Source organism: Lycium barbarum, chromosome 8, assembly GCF_019175385.1.
Source record: "Lycium barbarum isolate Lr01 chromosome 8, ASM1917538v2, whole genome shotgun sequence".
Lineage (NCBI taxonomy): Eukaryota > Viridiplantae > Streptophyta > Magnoliopsida > Solanales > Solanaceae > Lycium > Lycium barbarum.
Genome location: NC_083344.1, coordinates 19843444 through 19857346, shown reverse-complemented (window position 1 = coordinate 19857346; position 13903 = coordinate 19843444).

Below are 13903 nucleotides of genomic sequence, written 5' to 3'. Positions count from 1 at the left end.
GATCATGCTCCTCTTCTACTTGCTTGTGGAGATTCATCTCAACATGTAAGGAAAACAATCAGATTTCTAAAGTTTTGGATAGAACATGAGTCTTTTTTAGAGGTTGTGAATCAAGGGTGGAATGCTGATTTTGAAGCAGATGAACTCATTACTTTTAAACTGAAGCTTCAAAAAGTTAAGTCTGCTCTATCAGAATGGAGTAAAGCTACTTTTGGGGATATCTTCAAGCAACTGGTAGTAAGAGAAGATATTGTGAGAGTTAAAGAACAGCTTTTTGAAGATGATTCTTCTCCTTCAAACAGGATGGTACTCCAACTAGCACAAGCAGAATTGAAGAAGTATATGCATTATGAGGAGGAGTTCTAGAGACAGAAATCTCATTTTGCTTGTTTTTATGAGGGGTATAGGAATACAAGGTTTTTCCACAATATGGTAAATAGTAGGAGGAAGAGATTGCAGGTCAAAAGGATGAAAAAGCAAGATAGAAGTTGGATTGAGGGGGAAGATGCTCTAGTTGAGGAAGCAACCCAATTTTATCATCATCAGTTTACACAGGAGGATACAAATGCTAAGGATGATGCAAAGAAAGCTACAGAAAAGCAGTGTGCTACAGAGAAGCCTAGTGCTATGCAAACCGATAATAAGTTTGCAGCACTAGAAGAGAGGGAAGTTGATCCTGAGGCTGTTATGGAGCTTGTTGATGTTGACAAAGGTGATTTTGGTAAATAATGAGTTACAACTGAAGTTCCAGTTAGGTAGAACGACACTGATGCACCTCAACTATTAGTGGAAAATCCTGAAGGCCATTGAATATTAATGCTCCTATTTATATTCCTAGTAAGAAGAGGCACTCAACTGGTAATACTAAGCAATGGGTGGCAAATACTTTTTATAAACCAGTTGAACAAATGGAAACCATTTCTGAAAATCCAGTTGAATATATGGTAACTACCGCTAATAATGTGAAACAGTCCCTTCAACTACTTATGCTGCTGATGTTGTCAGTGGTGGGGAGAGGAGATTGTGGAGTGAACAAATGGAAGAGAATGTTGAAGATGGAGAAATTCAAGGCATTAAAGAGGTAGGCCAACAGCAGTCTAGTGAGTCAATCATGTCTTCACAACAAGTACACAACATGTTTAAAGTAGTTGATGCAGAGGAGATGAGCAAGGATAATGCAGTGGATAACACTATCCACAATCAAGAGATTCAGCATACTCAAGGTTTGAACAAAGTGCAGAACAATGCAGCGGTATTGGTTCCTGTTGGCAGTGTTAATTGAAACAGTCAAGAGGTGAATAATTTTCCTGATGCAACACCAGGGAAATCAGTCCACTCACAACAGGAGATTGCACAGAGTAAAGAGGAAGGGGATGTTGAACTTGAAGCAATAGTTGTGAGGAATTATGCATCTCCAAGTGGTGCAGATATGCAGATCAGGCCACCTGATAATTATCCTGGAAATTTAAGCAGCAAAAAGAAGCCAGATAGTGGTTTAAAACAAGCACAATCAAGTGCCAAGATGACTGCACCAACATAGATTGCACAGCAGTAGGAAAATAGCGGTAGTGCAAGTGTTAAATCTGGTGCTACTAAAAAACCTGTACACCATGAAAATGCTTCTAATAAAAAGAAGCAAAAGCAGGTTGCTAGTTCACATGCAAACACTAGGAAATCGCAAGTAGCGATTTGTGGGAATAGTAAGAATGACCTGCATGAGGAATCTACACAGTACTCTCAACAACAAAAATCAGGAACACAGATTGAAGAAGAGCAAGTGAACGAGATTTAGCTAAGCAACCAAGGTATGTGAGGCTAGTCCTTTCCTTCTAATGGAATGAATCTCTTAGCTTTAATCCCTATTCCTTTCCTGAGCTCTCACCTTCTAAGAAGTTAAAATCTTATGCCTATGAATCCCTATATGAGATAAGCTATACGATATAAGGATGTTATTCCTTGCCTACACTCACCTTATGTACTAGTCCTTTCAAGGTGAGGCAGAATGTCCATAATGGTTCCGTAATGTAACCGGGGGATTACGACCTTACGTCACCCCGATAGGATAAAGTTGATCTTGAGCCTTATATACATATCATTATAAGATGAGTATTTTATGATGACCATATTATTATGAGTATTTTGCATTGAGCATGTCATGAGCATTTTACACCGTGCCTAGTTGGCCAGGCAGTCACCGCCAAGGCGGGCAGCTATACGGAGACACCATGACCTCCGGGCATGGGCAGACACCACTAGTGGGCGGCATGAGATGGTACCCCGGACGCGGGAGGCCTAGACGCGGGCTACTATTATTGATTATCACACCGTTCCGATATGAACGGGCAGCTGTGTATGATGCATATATGTCATGATGATGAGTATGAGTAAGACAACATGCATTATTTCTTTTATGATCAGTAGTCAGATCCAGATGTTTATGTTGATGCTTCTCTATATTATTAATGTATTCTTTCACTGTTTATGCCTCTCATACTCAGTACAATGTTCGTACTGACGTCCTTTTTTTCTTTGGACGTTGTGTTCATGCCCACATGTAGACAGGGAGGAGATATTGCTCCGGAGTCTTAGATCTTCCATTTGATTGAAAGCCCTCCATTGTTCCGGAGGTGCCTATGATGATATTTTTGTGTAATTGTATATGTTATCCAAAGAGGCTCGTAGATACTCGTTGTGGGTTGTATGGTCTCATGGCAGGGTTATTTTGTATGTATGTACATATGTATACACATTATTTCGCTAGCCTAAAGGGCTCATGTATATATAATACTTTTGTTCCCAAATGAAAAAGCGAATTTTCTTATAAATTGAATATAATTTGGATAATTGAATGATGATGATTCTAAAGGGTAGTAACATGAGCGGTGCTCGGCGGTTAGCCCCGGGTACTCGTTGTGGCCCCTAGTCGGGTCGTGACAATTTTAAGTCGTGTGAATCATGAGTAGACTAGCGCGAGCCTAAAGTGGACATGAGGTCCTTATGAGATTAAGGAGAGTATTTGATAACTTTAAGTGAGTAATTTAAGACTTTGAAGTCATATGAATATGTGGAACTAAGTTCGTTGAAGGAAGTGAGATATGCCCCATGTTTGAAAAGGTTCTCGCTATAATTGAGCTAATATTTATTTAGTAATATCTTGAGGAGGGGCTATGGGTCCTCTTGTGTGGTGAATGAAGTGTTATGCAAGTGCCAAGAAGGTTCCATAAGGATTGGGAGTCAAATGAATCGAAAGAAGCAACTTATTGGAAGATGGCACTTTGACGGACCATTTGAAGGACTGTATCATATTTGACATCCCGTCAAATGGTGGAGCACCACTGTACAACGGTCACAGTAGGCTATGTAAAGCTGGGCAGTTTGACGGTGCACTTTGACGGACCATATAAATTTTGACGATCCGTCAGAGTGGGCGCAGGATTCCCCGTTTGGATTTTAAGTCACACTTTTTATATTTCGTTTTACTTCATTTGGAAATTTTATTTTCCCAAATCAAATCCAAGAGCTCTCCAAAAACCCTCATTTCAACTCCATAAACTAATCTAAGCCAAGTCCAAGAAAATTAAGAGATTCAAGTGCTAAGAAGCTTTCTAGGGCTTATGGAACTCAAGTTTTCCTTGGGTGTTGATGTTAGGGTTTTTCACTTTGGTGGAATAAGTTGATCCAAGAATTGTTCTTGTGAGATTAAGGTACGTTTTTACATCCTTTACATATGGTTGAGGTTGTTTGATTGTTATACCTTGTGGGTGAAGGAAGGAAAATGAAAATGGAGTTCAAGTATGAATTTGAGCATATTTTGAGCTATATGTTAACTTGAATTGATATTATTGGCATGTTATGAGTATAACCTTGTTGTGGGTTAGTCTAATGATGTTGAGGAAGTATTGTATGTAAGTGTATATAAAGTTGTGTTGAGATTATTATTATTAGTGATCTTGAAAGGAGTTGGGGGGATTAAATGATGCTTAACTTGAATGAAATCTTTTGATTGTGGTGTTGTTGATTGAGAGTTGTTTTGGAATTTGGTAGAAGTAGATGAAATAGGGGAAAGGCTGCCCAATTTTCGTTAGTTCATGAGTTATTCTAGTTTGAAATTAAGAGTGCCTTTAAGGCTTAACCTTGGTATGAATCCTTTTAAATGTAGATTTCTCAAGCCTTGACGGTGAACGTTAAGTAGTCAAGAAGACGAAGAGGTATGGAAGGCTAACCCTTCTTTCTTAAGGCATGATCCCATCATTGTATACCTTCATGTGAATTCCATAAAGTCCTCCAAGATGACTTCATTCTTAGAATCACTAAGGCTCATGATTCTTGATATTCTCATGATACCATTGGTCTTATCCTATAATAGTTGATCCTCTAAGGAAGGGTATAATAAAGTTTTCGCATGGGCTCATCATCTGATGCAGAACCGATGCGAGAGGAGTAATGATGATGATGATGATGATTTGGAGGTATGTATAACACCGAACCTTGTTATGGTCGGGTACGTAAGACACTAAACCTCTATGGTCGGGTATGATACTACTATATGTATAAATGTATGAAATGGATGTTTTCATTAGAAAGAGAGTAAGTAAATATGATGAACGTCGCTAGAGGTATAAATGACTCTATCATCTCATGATTTTTCTTCCTTATGTTATCATTCATGCTTCTATTTATGCTATTGATTATGCTTTATATACTCAGTACAGTGTTCGTACTGACATCCTTTTGTTTGTGGACGCTGCGTCATGCTCGCAGGTGGACAGGGAGACAGACTTGATCCTTAGGCTGCTTATTCAACAATTACTTAGAGGAGCTCCATCTGATTCGGAGTTGTAGCTGTTGTTACTATTCGTTTTTGTATATATGGGCATGGCGGGCCCTGTCCCGTCTATATGATGTCACACACTCTTTCTAGAGGCTCGTAGACAGTTGTGTATAGCTAGATGTCTTTTAGCCTTGTCGGTTCATATTTTCTATATCATTTTGTTGGCCTTGTCGGCTTGTGCATATGTATATGGGCATAGTTGTTAACATTGATATAAAATTATTTTAGACGTTGGAAATGGTATTGTTGAGGCATAGAGTTTTTTAATAAGCTATGTGGCTTACCTAGATATGAATATGAATATACGATGAGATGTGCTCGGGTGGGTTAGCTCCGGGTGCCCGTCATGGCCCTCCGGCTAGGTCGTGACAAAGAGGGAAACAAATTATTCTGAACTTATTAAAAAGGTGAAGGACAAACTGCAAGCTTGGACAGAGAGGTTGTTATCACCTGGTGGAAAGGCTGTGCTGATATCAAGTGTACTTTAAAGTGTCCCTATACATTTATTATCTGCAGTGAAACCTCTAAAATGTGTTATCAAGGAAATACGTCAAATTTTTGCAAAAATTTTCTGGAGTAATAAGGAAGATGTCAAATCTAGGCATTGGTCTACATGGCTTAATATGTGTTTTCCTAACGAGGAAGGTGGTTTGGGCTTCAGATCCTTCTTTGATGTGTCAAAGGCATTATGTTCTAAATTATGGTTGAATTTTAGAACCTCAAACTCACTATGGGCCGATTACCTGTGGAACAAATACTGCAAGAAGCAATATCCTCAGTATGTCCAATGGAAGGGAGGTACACAGGTTTGGAAGATGATGTTAGAAGCAAGAGATAGTATAGAATAGGAAATATGGTGGGAAACTAAGAGTGGAACTGCTAATATCTGGTTTGACAACTGGACAAAATTAGGAGCCTTGTACTATACATTACCTGATCAAGTCATTGATGAAAGTGTGGAAGATGTATCTGACCTGCTAGATGGAAATGATTGGAATTTTCATAACATACAACAACTACTACCAGGCGAAATTGTTAATCATATTCAAGAGGAGCTTCTGATGAAGGAAAAGTTCAACTTTGTGGGACAAGGCATGATGGATGATGACTAGCTCTGGGAAGTTTACTGTTTCAAGTACCTAGAATCTACTTAGACAAAAAGGCCATGTCTCTACAGTGTATAAACAGATGTGGATAAAAGGGGTCCCTTTTAAGATATCCTTTTTCTTATGGAGATTATGGAAGTTTAAGCTGCCCGTTGATGAAGTACTAGCTAGCATTGGAATAAATGTAGTATCTAGGTGCTGCTGCTACAGGAATCCACAACAGGAAACCATTGATCATTTATTTCTGAATGGTGAAGACGCACAATATATCTGGAAGGTATTTAGCAGTGCTGCTGGTATACAAATGAATTGCTTTCCGGTGAAACAAGTAGTGCAAATATGGTGGAATACTAATTGTCATTATAAGCTGAAACCTATCATTAAAGCAGTACCAGGAATGATCATGTGGCAACTATGGAAATAGAGAAACACAAAGCTTCATGGAGGTTCAATGTCTATGCATAGGGTGATCTATGAAATTTCTCAGAACATTCACTTGCTATGCAAAGTAAGGTATCCAGCTTGGCAGAACATCCCTCATAAGTGGCCTGATATTATTAATTACTTTGAACAGTTTAGACCAATCCTGAAGTGCACAACTGTGACATGGAGAGTGCCTGCAAGTGGTTGGTATAAATGCAACAGTGATGGTGCTTCAAGAGGAAATCTAGGTCCTAGTTCAGTGGCCTTTTGCATTAGGGATGATAATGGAGATCTGGTATATGCAACAGCACAAAAGATTGCAGATGGGAATAATTTAGTTGTTGAAGCTGGTGCCATCAAGCAAGGAATTGAGTATGGAACATCAGCTGTATCCTTTATTGGTCGAAACTGACTCCTTAGCCATAAAGATGTTCATTAGAGGAATATGGGAAGTTCCATGGTGTATTAGTATGATCTTAAAGGACATCAACAGATTGATAAGAGGGCAGACTATTGAAGTGGAGCACATATATAGGGAGGGAAACTGCCTGGCAGATTTGTTAGCTAACTATGTTTTTGATTTTGCAGGTACACAACAATTTAACACTTTTCAGGAGCTACCTTCTATGGCTAGGAAACTATTGCACATTGATAAGGCTCAGATTCCAAATCTGAGAATCAGATATGCATCAGACACCAGAGTTTCCAATAAGTGATTTGCTTAAATGCTTATAAACTGCTTACCTTAGCAGGTGTATGATGGAAGGTTGTGGGAGAGTTGTTCCTGCATCTAGTCTAACTGTTTGAGAAGTTCAGGATGGGTGGTATTAGTGTGCATGCATGCTCATCCCCATGCTGGATAACTTAAACAAATTAGGCTAAATACAACTTCTATACCAAAGACAACACACATTGGATATGTTCATTTGCATTTGCAGCAGGAAATTACAGGAAGTGAGGCCACAAACTTGCAGTCTGAAAAAAATTCAAGTGATTTGAATCCATTTCATCTGGTGAGAGCTTAGAGATGAGAAAGATGGATCCAAGTCAAGACTACAGGAATTCTAGCTTTGTTTTATGTATATTTTGTTGTTGCATCTTTGTTTTCTTTTTTCTAACTAGCTGTTTGGCTAGTTCTGTACAGACCTTTTTCTTTTTCAATAAATATCCACCATTTTGGTGGTTTTCAAAAAGAAAAAATAAAAAGGTTCTAATCATCAATTCCTGCGCAGTCTCGCGACAATGCGAATATCTCTCTACTCTGATGTTGCATCAATGAACGGTTTAATGCTTTGGTGTCACGACCCAAAACAGCCATGAGTGGCACTCACACAATCCTCTAATCGCAGAACGGTCTACTTGACCAACCATCCAAAACGAAAACCAATTTTTAAACATTCAGGGATATAACAAATATAAAAATCCCCAAATATCTAGTCATGCCATAAATAATTAAAATCTGCAGAAGACTAACTATTACAACCCCAAAATTTGAAAGTCATCATACAAGGACTCTAAAATATAACTTGTCTAAAGAATGAATGACTGTCTAAAAATAAACATAAATGTCTGAAATGAAATAGACATCTAAAATAAGAAATATTTTCAGGCGGCCTGGCATGGATAGAAGCTCACCCTTAAATCTGGCAGAAACTGGCCTCATGCTAAATATGAGGTCTCGTAGGTGCCTCTGGATCTCAATTTGAACTCAAAAGAATGCAGCAAGGTAGTATCATTAGGAGCACTATGTACCGGTAGATATCATAAGCCGACTAAGATTAGTATCATGTATATAATCACAAAATCAATAAAATAGACAGACAAGAACCACAACACATAACCACACAAAACCATCAATAAGAATCATCCAACACCGAAATATCAGCCGAAACAGGGATAAGATAAATCCACACAATTAGAATTCATTAAGAGTAACTCAACCCATGAAATTACCAAACACAATCTTAAATCACCAGTTATCTCAACTTTCTCACATATCCGTACACACATGCTAAATGGTAATGTTTGACCCATTAGCCATGACCTGCAGGGGACCCATGGTGTCCATGTGCCACTCGTTCCGGAACTGACCTCGGATCACAAGCCCATAATTAGGCCATATCCTCACCCCCTGTCAAATGTGCCTTTTCATATTTGTAATATCTTTCTCATCACAATGTATTTTCGTTCCACAGTCAATAAGGAATGTGAAAAATTAATAAATCAATATCAGGGAACACAAGTCATCATGTCACAAGTCATCTCAAGACTCAAGAATCAATTCATCAATAACATGAATAAGGGACTACTCTAAGTCAATAGGAAGAGTATTTATGAACTCCTTCTCTATCATTTCATAACAGTTCATCACATAATTAAGTCAGCCAATATCAATTAAGGAATTTCCAACCACATTTTATATCCGAAGCCCTAATCATGCTTCTCCTATCAATTTCATAACATATACAATCAACTAATCAAAGTCTAACTCAAGTAGATCGTAACCTACCTCAAGCGAAACTGGGACAATGCAATCACTCCGCGGTAGCTTTTTTATTTAGCAAAGCTTCCGAACGTTCAAAGTATAGAAATATAGCACTACACGAATATTCGAACCATCTATTCAATCAATACAACAATTGGGGGAAAGAACCTAACTACACCCTACCTTTTTCAATTCGGTGAAGTATCACTAAGAGTGAATTCATCATAACATCAACCCCAAACCATCATACTATTCCCATTCATGGGTTTTCTAATCAATTTAACCCTTTTACAAGCAGTTTTTATGGCAAAGTTATCATCTTTATGAAACCCTAAGTCTCAATCAACAAGTTCCACTATTAATAGCCACGCTCTCATCCTAGGAAGTGATTCATTTGTATACCAACAAATGAGCTGGTCTTTGCCTGAATTTCATCTGTTTGGATGTGCAATAGTTTCCTAGCCATGGTAAACTAGGTATCGTGGAGACCCACAGCCTTCCATCATACACCTGCTAAGGTAAGCAGTTTATAAGCATTTAAGCAAATCAGTTGTTGGAAACTCTGGTGTCTGATGCATATCTGATTCTAAGATTTAGAATCTGAGCCTTATCAATGTGCAATAGTTTCCTAGCCATAGAAGGTAGCTCCTAAAAAGTGTTAAATTGTTGTCTAACAGCAAAATCAAAAACATAGTTAGCTAACAAATCTGCCAGGCAGTTTCCCTCCCTATATATGTGCTCCACTTTACATATACCGGCTGCCCAGCAGGCGGCAGTCGGTATTGCTACTCCCGGTGGGGATTCATCAACTAGAGTTAGGGCGTAGACCCCTGAGCGGGGACCTACTCGGGTAGCACATCCCACTGGAGCTATGGCTCCTTACATTGATGCGATACCCACTCCGGGTGATGATCTTAGGCCCATGAAGGACGCTGTTATGACCATGTCTGATCAGGACCTTGTTGGGAGATTCAGAAAGTTACAGTCACCGAGGTTTTCAATTACTCCTTTGGGGATGCTTATGAGTTCATTCTAGATATGCACAAGTTGCTACACCGGATGGGGATCGTCGAGACCCACGGGGTTGACTATGTGTCCTACTAGTTTCGCAGTGACGTGAAGACTTGGTGGATGTATTTGTGGCTTACAGACCTGAGGTTTCCCCTCCCCTAACTTGGACTCAGTTCTACCGGGCCTTTTTTGAGAAGTATGTGCCCCGGTGTTTGAGAGAGGCGCGTAGGGAGGAGTTTCTACATCTTGGGGGTTACCCCACTGGAATTTTATCATCTCATGTATTATAGGAAAACTCAGCCCAAGTAAGTGGGGGTTACCCCGCTGGAATACTATAAAATCATCTCATATATTATAGGAAATCATCTCATGGGGTTCCACCTTTATCATGGACCCATGTGGATATTGTCCACATAAACTTATCCATAATAATCCTTAATTAATTAATTTATCTCCCACAATAATCCAACAATTAACCAATTACCCACATAACTAATTTCTTGCTCTCAATTCACATAAATAATAACAATTTTTAACACACTTCATATACTCATTATCATGATCATGTGATATAGAACTAGTCCATAGCCCCTTATGGCACACACAAAATATTATTTGCAATCATCATCGTCATACTTTAAAGTCTGAAATCATTTTGGGACCTCATCTTTTATACACCGAGCTCTTTATTTGCATACTTGAATATGATCAAAATTCTCCGGGGCTCGGATCTATTCACATATGTCGAACGGTTCAAATCTTAGCCCAAAAGTATGGGGTATCACATTGACAAAACTTAGACTTTTCGATTCGTTTTGACCTTTAATCCTTATGATATTTCCTTCACACTTTTTTACACCATCACTATCCTTATAAAGGATTGTAGAAAAAGTAGAGGGCATTACATCCTTCCCTCCTTAGGAACATTCATCCTCGAATGTGTAGGCATACGTTAAGGAAACTAACTATTATGAAGTTCTAGAAATTGTGACAGAGTCTCCTATGTAAATAGGACTACAGATCCAAACATCTAGTTAATAAAATACATACCTCACAGGGCCACATAACGCAACATATCATAACACCGGGCCTCACACGTCCATGCCATATCGAATATAGATATTACCAATCATTGTTTATGAATGTATGAAGTGGATATACGTACACCATGCGAAAGCATAATCATCAATAAAATATCAAGTATATATGCCTTTTTCATAATTTAGATGAAATGTGGAGTGATGAATGAAAATCAAGTCAATATTCACAAGTATCCAATCAAGCATAGCTATCAAAGCCTAAATAAGCAGTAACCATACAAAGTTAATGGATTTATCAAGCATTTTCATGGCCACAAGGCTAAACACATAATCTCCGTCACTTTACATGCTTATTTTTTAGGGAAAAGGGTCCAATTTACCCTCCAAGTATGGTTTATAGTTTAAATTTGCCCTCCGTCAAAGTTTGGGATCAAATTTGCCCTCAAAATATGGCTTATATTTTAAATTTGCCTTCCGTCAAACTTTGGGATCAAATTTTCCCTCTCTGTTGAAGTTTGGGATCAAATTTGCCCTCCCCGTTAGGATACTTGATAAATTTGCCCTTATATGGATGGAAGTTTTACTTGGAGTCTACAACACAAAAAGTTAGCCACGTTGGATCCACATAGGCTCCACATAGTCTCCCAATCCCAATTCTCTTAACCCAATTCTCTTTTGAAAAAAAAAGTGCCCCTGCAACATTTGTTTTGTCATAGTGAAGGTTTCTTCATAAACTTTTCAAAGCATTTCTGAACAGAGGAAAACATTTTTTTCTCAGAATACATTCCTAAACGTATATCAAAAGTAGGATCAGAAAAGTTATGATCCTGCAAAAGTGATAACAAGACAACAAAATAAATTTGTGCAATTCAGCTTTGAAAATCCATTTTCAATTCCCTTCAACGAAAATCCATTTTCAGTTCTCTTGAATAGTTTTTGAGAGCTTCTGATAGGGAGGCAACAACAATGAGTTAAGTTAGCTCCATCGAAGTTCACCTAAGATAGATGTCATGTTGAAGAAAGTTTTTCTGGTCAGATAAATTCTATGTTTCTGGAGAGAACAATGAATCCTTGGTAATATTAAACATTGTTGTTGCTGCGGCAGAATTTTTCTTACATGCCTCCTATTTTATGCATTACGTGTGTACCTCGATGCGATTAAAACTCTGGCTTTTCACATTACTACATATGCCTTAGTATCATCCATAGTCTAGACAGGTTAAGAGAATTGGAATTGGAAAACGGGTTAAAAAGAGAATTGGGTTTGGGAGTCTACTTGGAGCCTATGTGGATCCATCGTGGCTAATGTTTTTGTGTTGTGGAGTCCAAGTCAGTCTTCCATCCATATAAGGGAAAATTTATAAAGTATCCTAATGGGGAGGGAAAATTTGATCCCAAACTTCGACGAAGAGGGCAAATTTGATCCCAAACTTTGACGGAGGGAAAATTTAAACTATAAGCCATACTTGGAGGGAAAATTTGATCCCAAACTTTGACAGAGGGCAAATTTAAACTATAAACTATACTTGAAGGGTAAATTTGACCCTTTTCCCTATTTTTTATTTTAGTTACCCATACAAATACACCAGTACATGTACAAGTACTCGTCACCTCATGAGTATGGGACCCCTAATTCTCTATTACACCCCTTAATTACATTAACCAACACATAACACTATATAAATGGTCCAGTAAGTCTCAACTTGCCTGAATCTGAAGCTGAAGAGTAACTCTGCGGCCTTTCCCTTCCTCTGAGCTTCCAAATGAGCCCAATCTGTTCAAATACGGTGTCTACATAAGAATACTAGTCTATCGATAGCAATATTACCATATAAAGGATTCGAGTTATTCAGATCATCTCATAAATTATAGCTTGAGAAAATCATATTGTGAAGTTTAAGGTGAGACCTTAAAATAACTTGTATGATTTCTTTTCCGCATTTAAATTCCTTATAAAATTGTTATAACGGGTTGTGGATGGCTTACCAACGTGGTGGGAGTCATGCGCCCTTAGTGGTATTCAGAGTTTCAGGTTGATCCTTCCCTATCTCTCTTTACATTGATGTCTTTACATATGTTCTTACTTGCCTTACATACTCCTTACATTGATTCGTACTGGCATCCCTTTGCCTGGGGATGCTGCATTTCGTATTGTAGGCCCAACTAGACAGATTGACAAACCTCCTTAATTGGCTCTCCCAGTTCAGCGGTTTATTGGTGAGCTCCACTCTTCCTGGTGTTGCCGAACTGAGTCAGTATGACATTGTATATTTATATTTTTTGTAAGGCGAGGCCCTATCCTGATGTTATGATAGCTACGATACTCTTAGAGGCTTGTAGACATGTATAATGACCCGCTAGGTCGTTATGGGCAATTTGACCATTTTATCCCTACCCGTACGCTTTCGAGCCTAAGAATGAGCTTAATGAAAGCTCAAAGAGTTAGAAGGCTAAAATTGAGGCCTTGATTTTATCTTGAGTGTATGTAGTGCATTGTTTGAAAATTGTTTCATTTTCGTTGGGGGGTGACTTAGTAAATTTGACCACCGTTAGGAATTCTGAGTCCACGAGTGAGTCCATAGCCTGTTTTTACATTGATGTGCATGTTTGGTTTGCGTCTGTAGGGCCTCAGATTGATTTTGGGATTTTAGGTGAAAATCTTATGAAAAACCAGAGCTCACTGGTCTGGTGCGATCGCTACAGCAAGTGTAGGACCGCTGCAGCGAGTCCGCCACAGCGGGGCGCCGGTCGCCTTTGTGCGGATCGGAAATTAATGAGGTCCACCGTAGCTGGAGGAATTCTGCTATAGCGAGACCGCTGCAGCGAAACATTGACCGCTACTACGGTCGACAGAAGGTAGAAACTAATTTTGTATTGTGGAATTTCGAGTCATTCACCACTTTACACCAGAAACCGTTCCCTATATAATCACCCGTAGACAAACTCTCTTGTTCAGATATGACACCTTTCAACCCATGAGCTCCTCCTGACCATTAAATGATTTCCT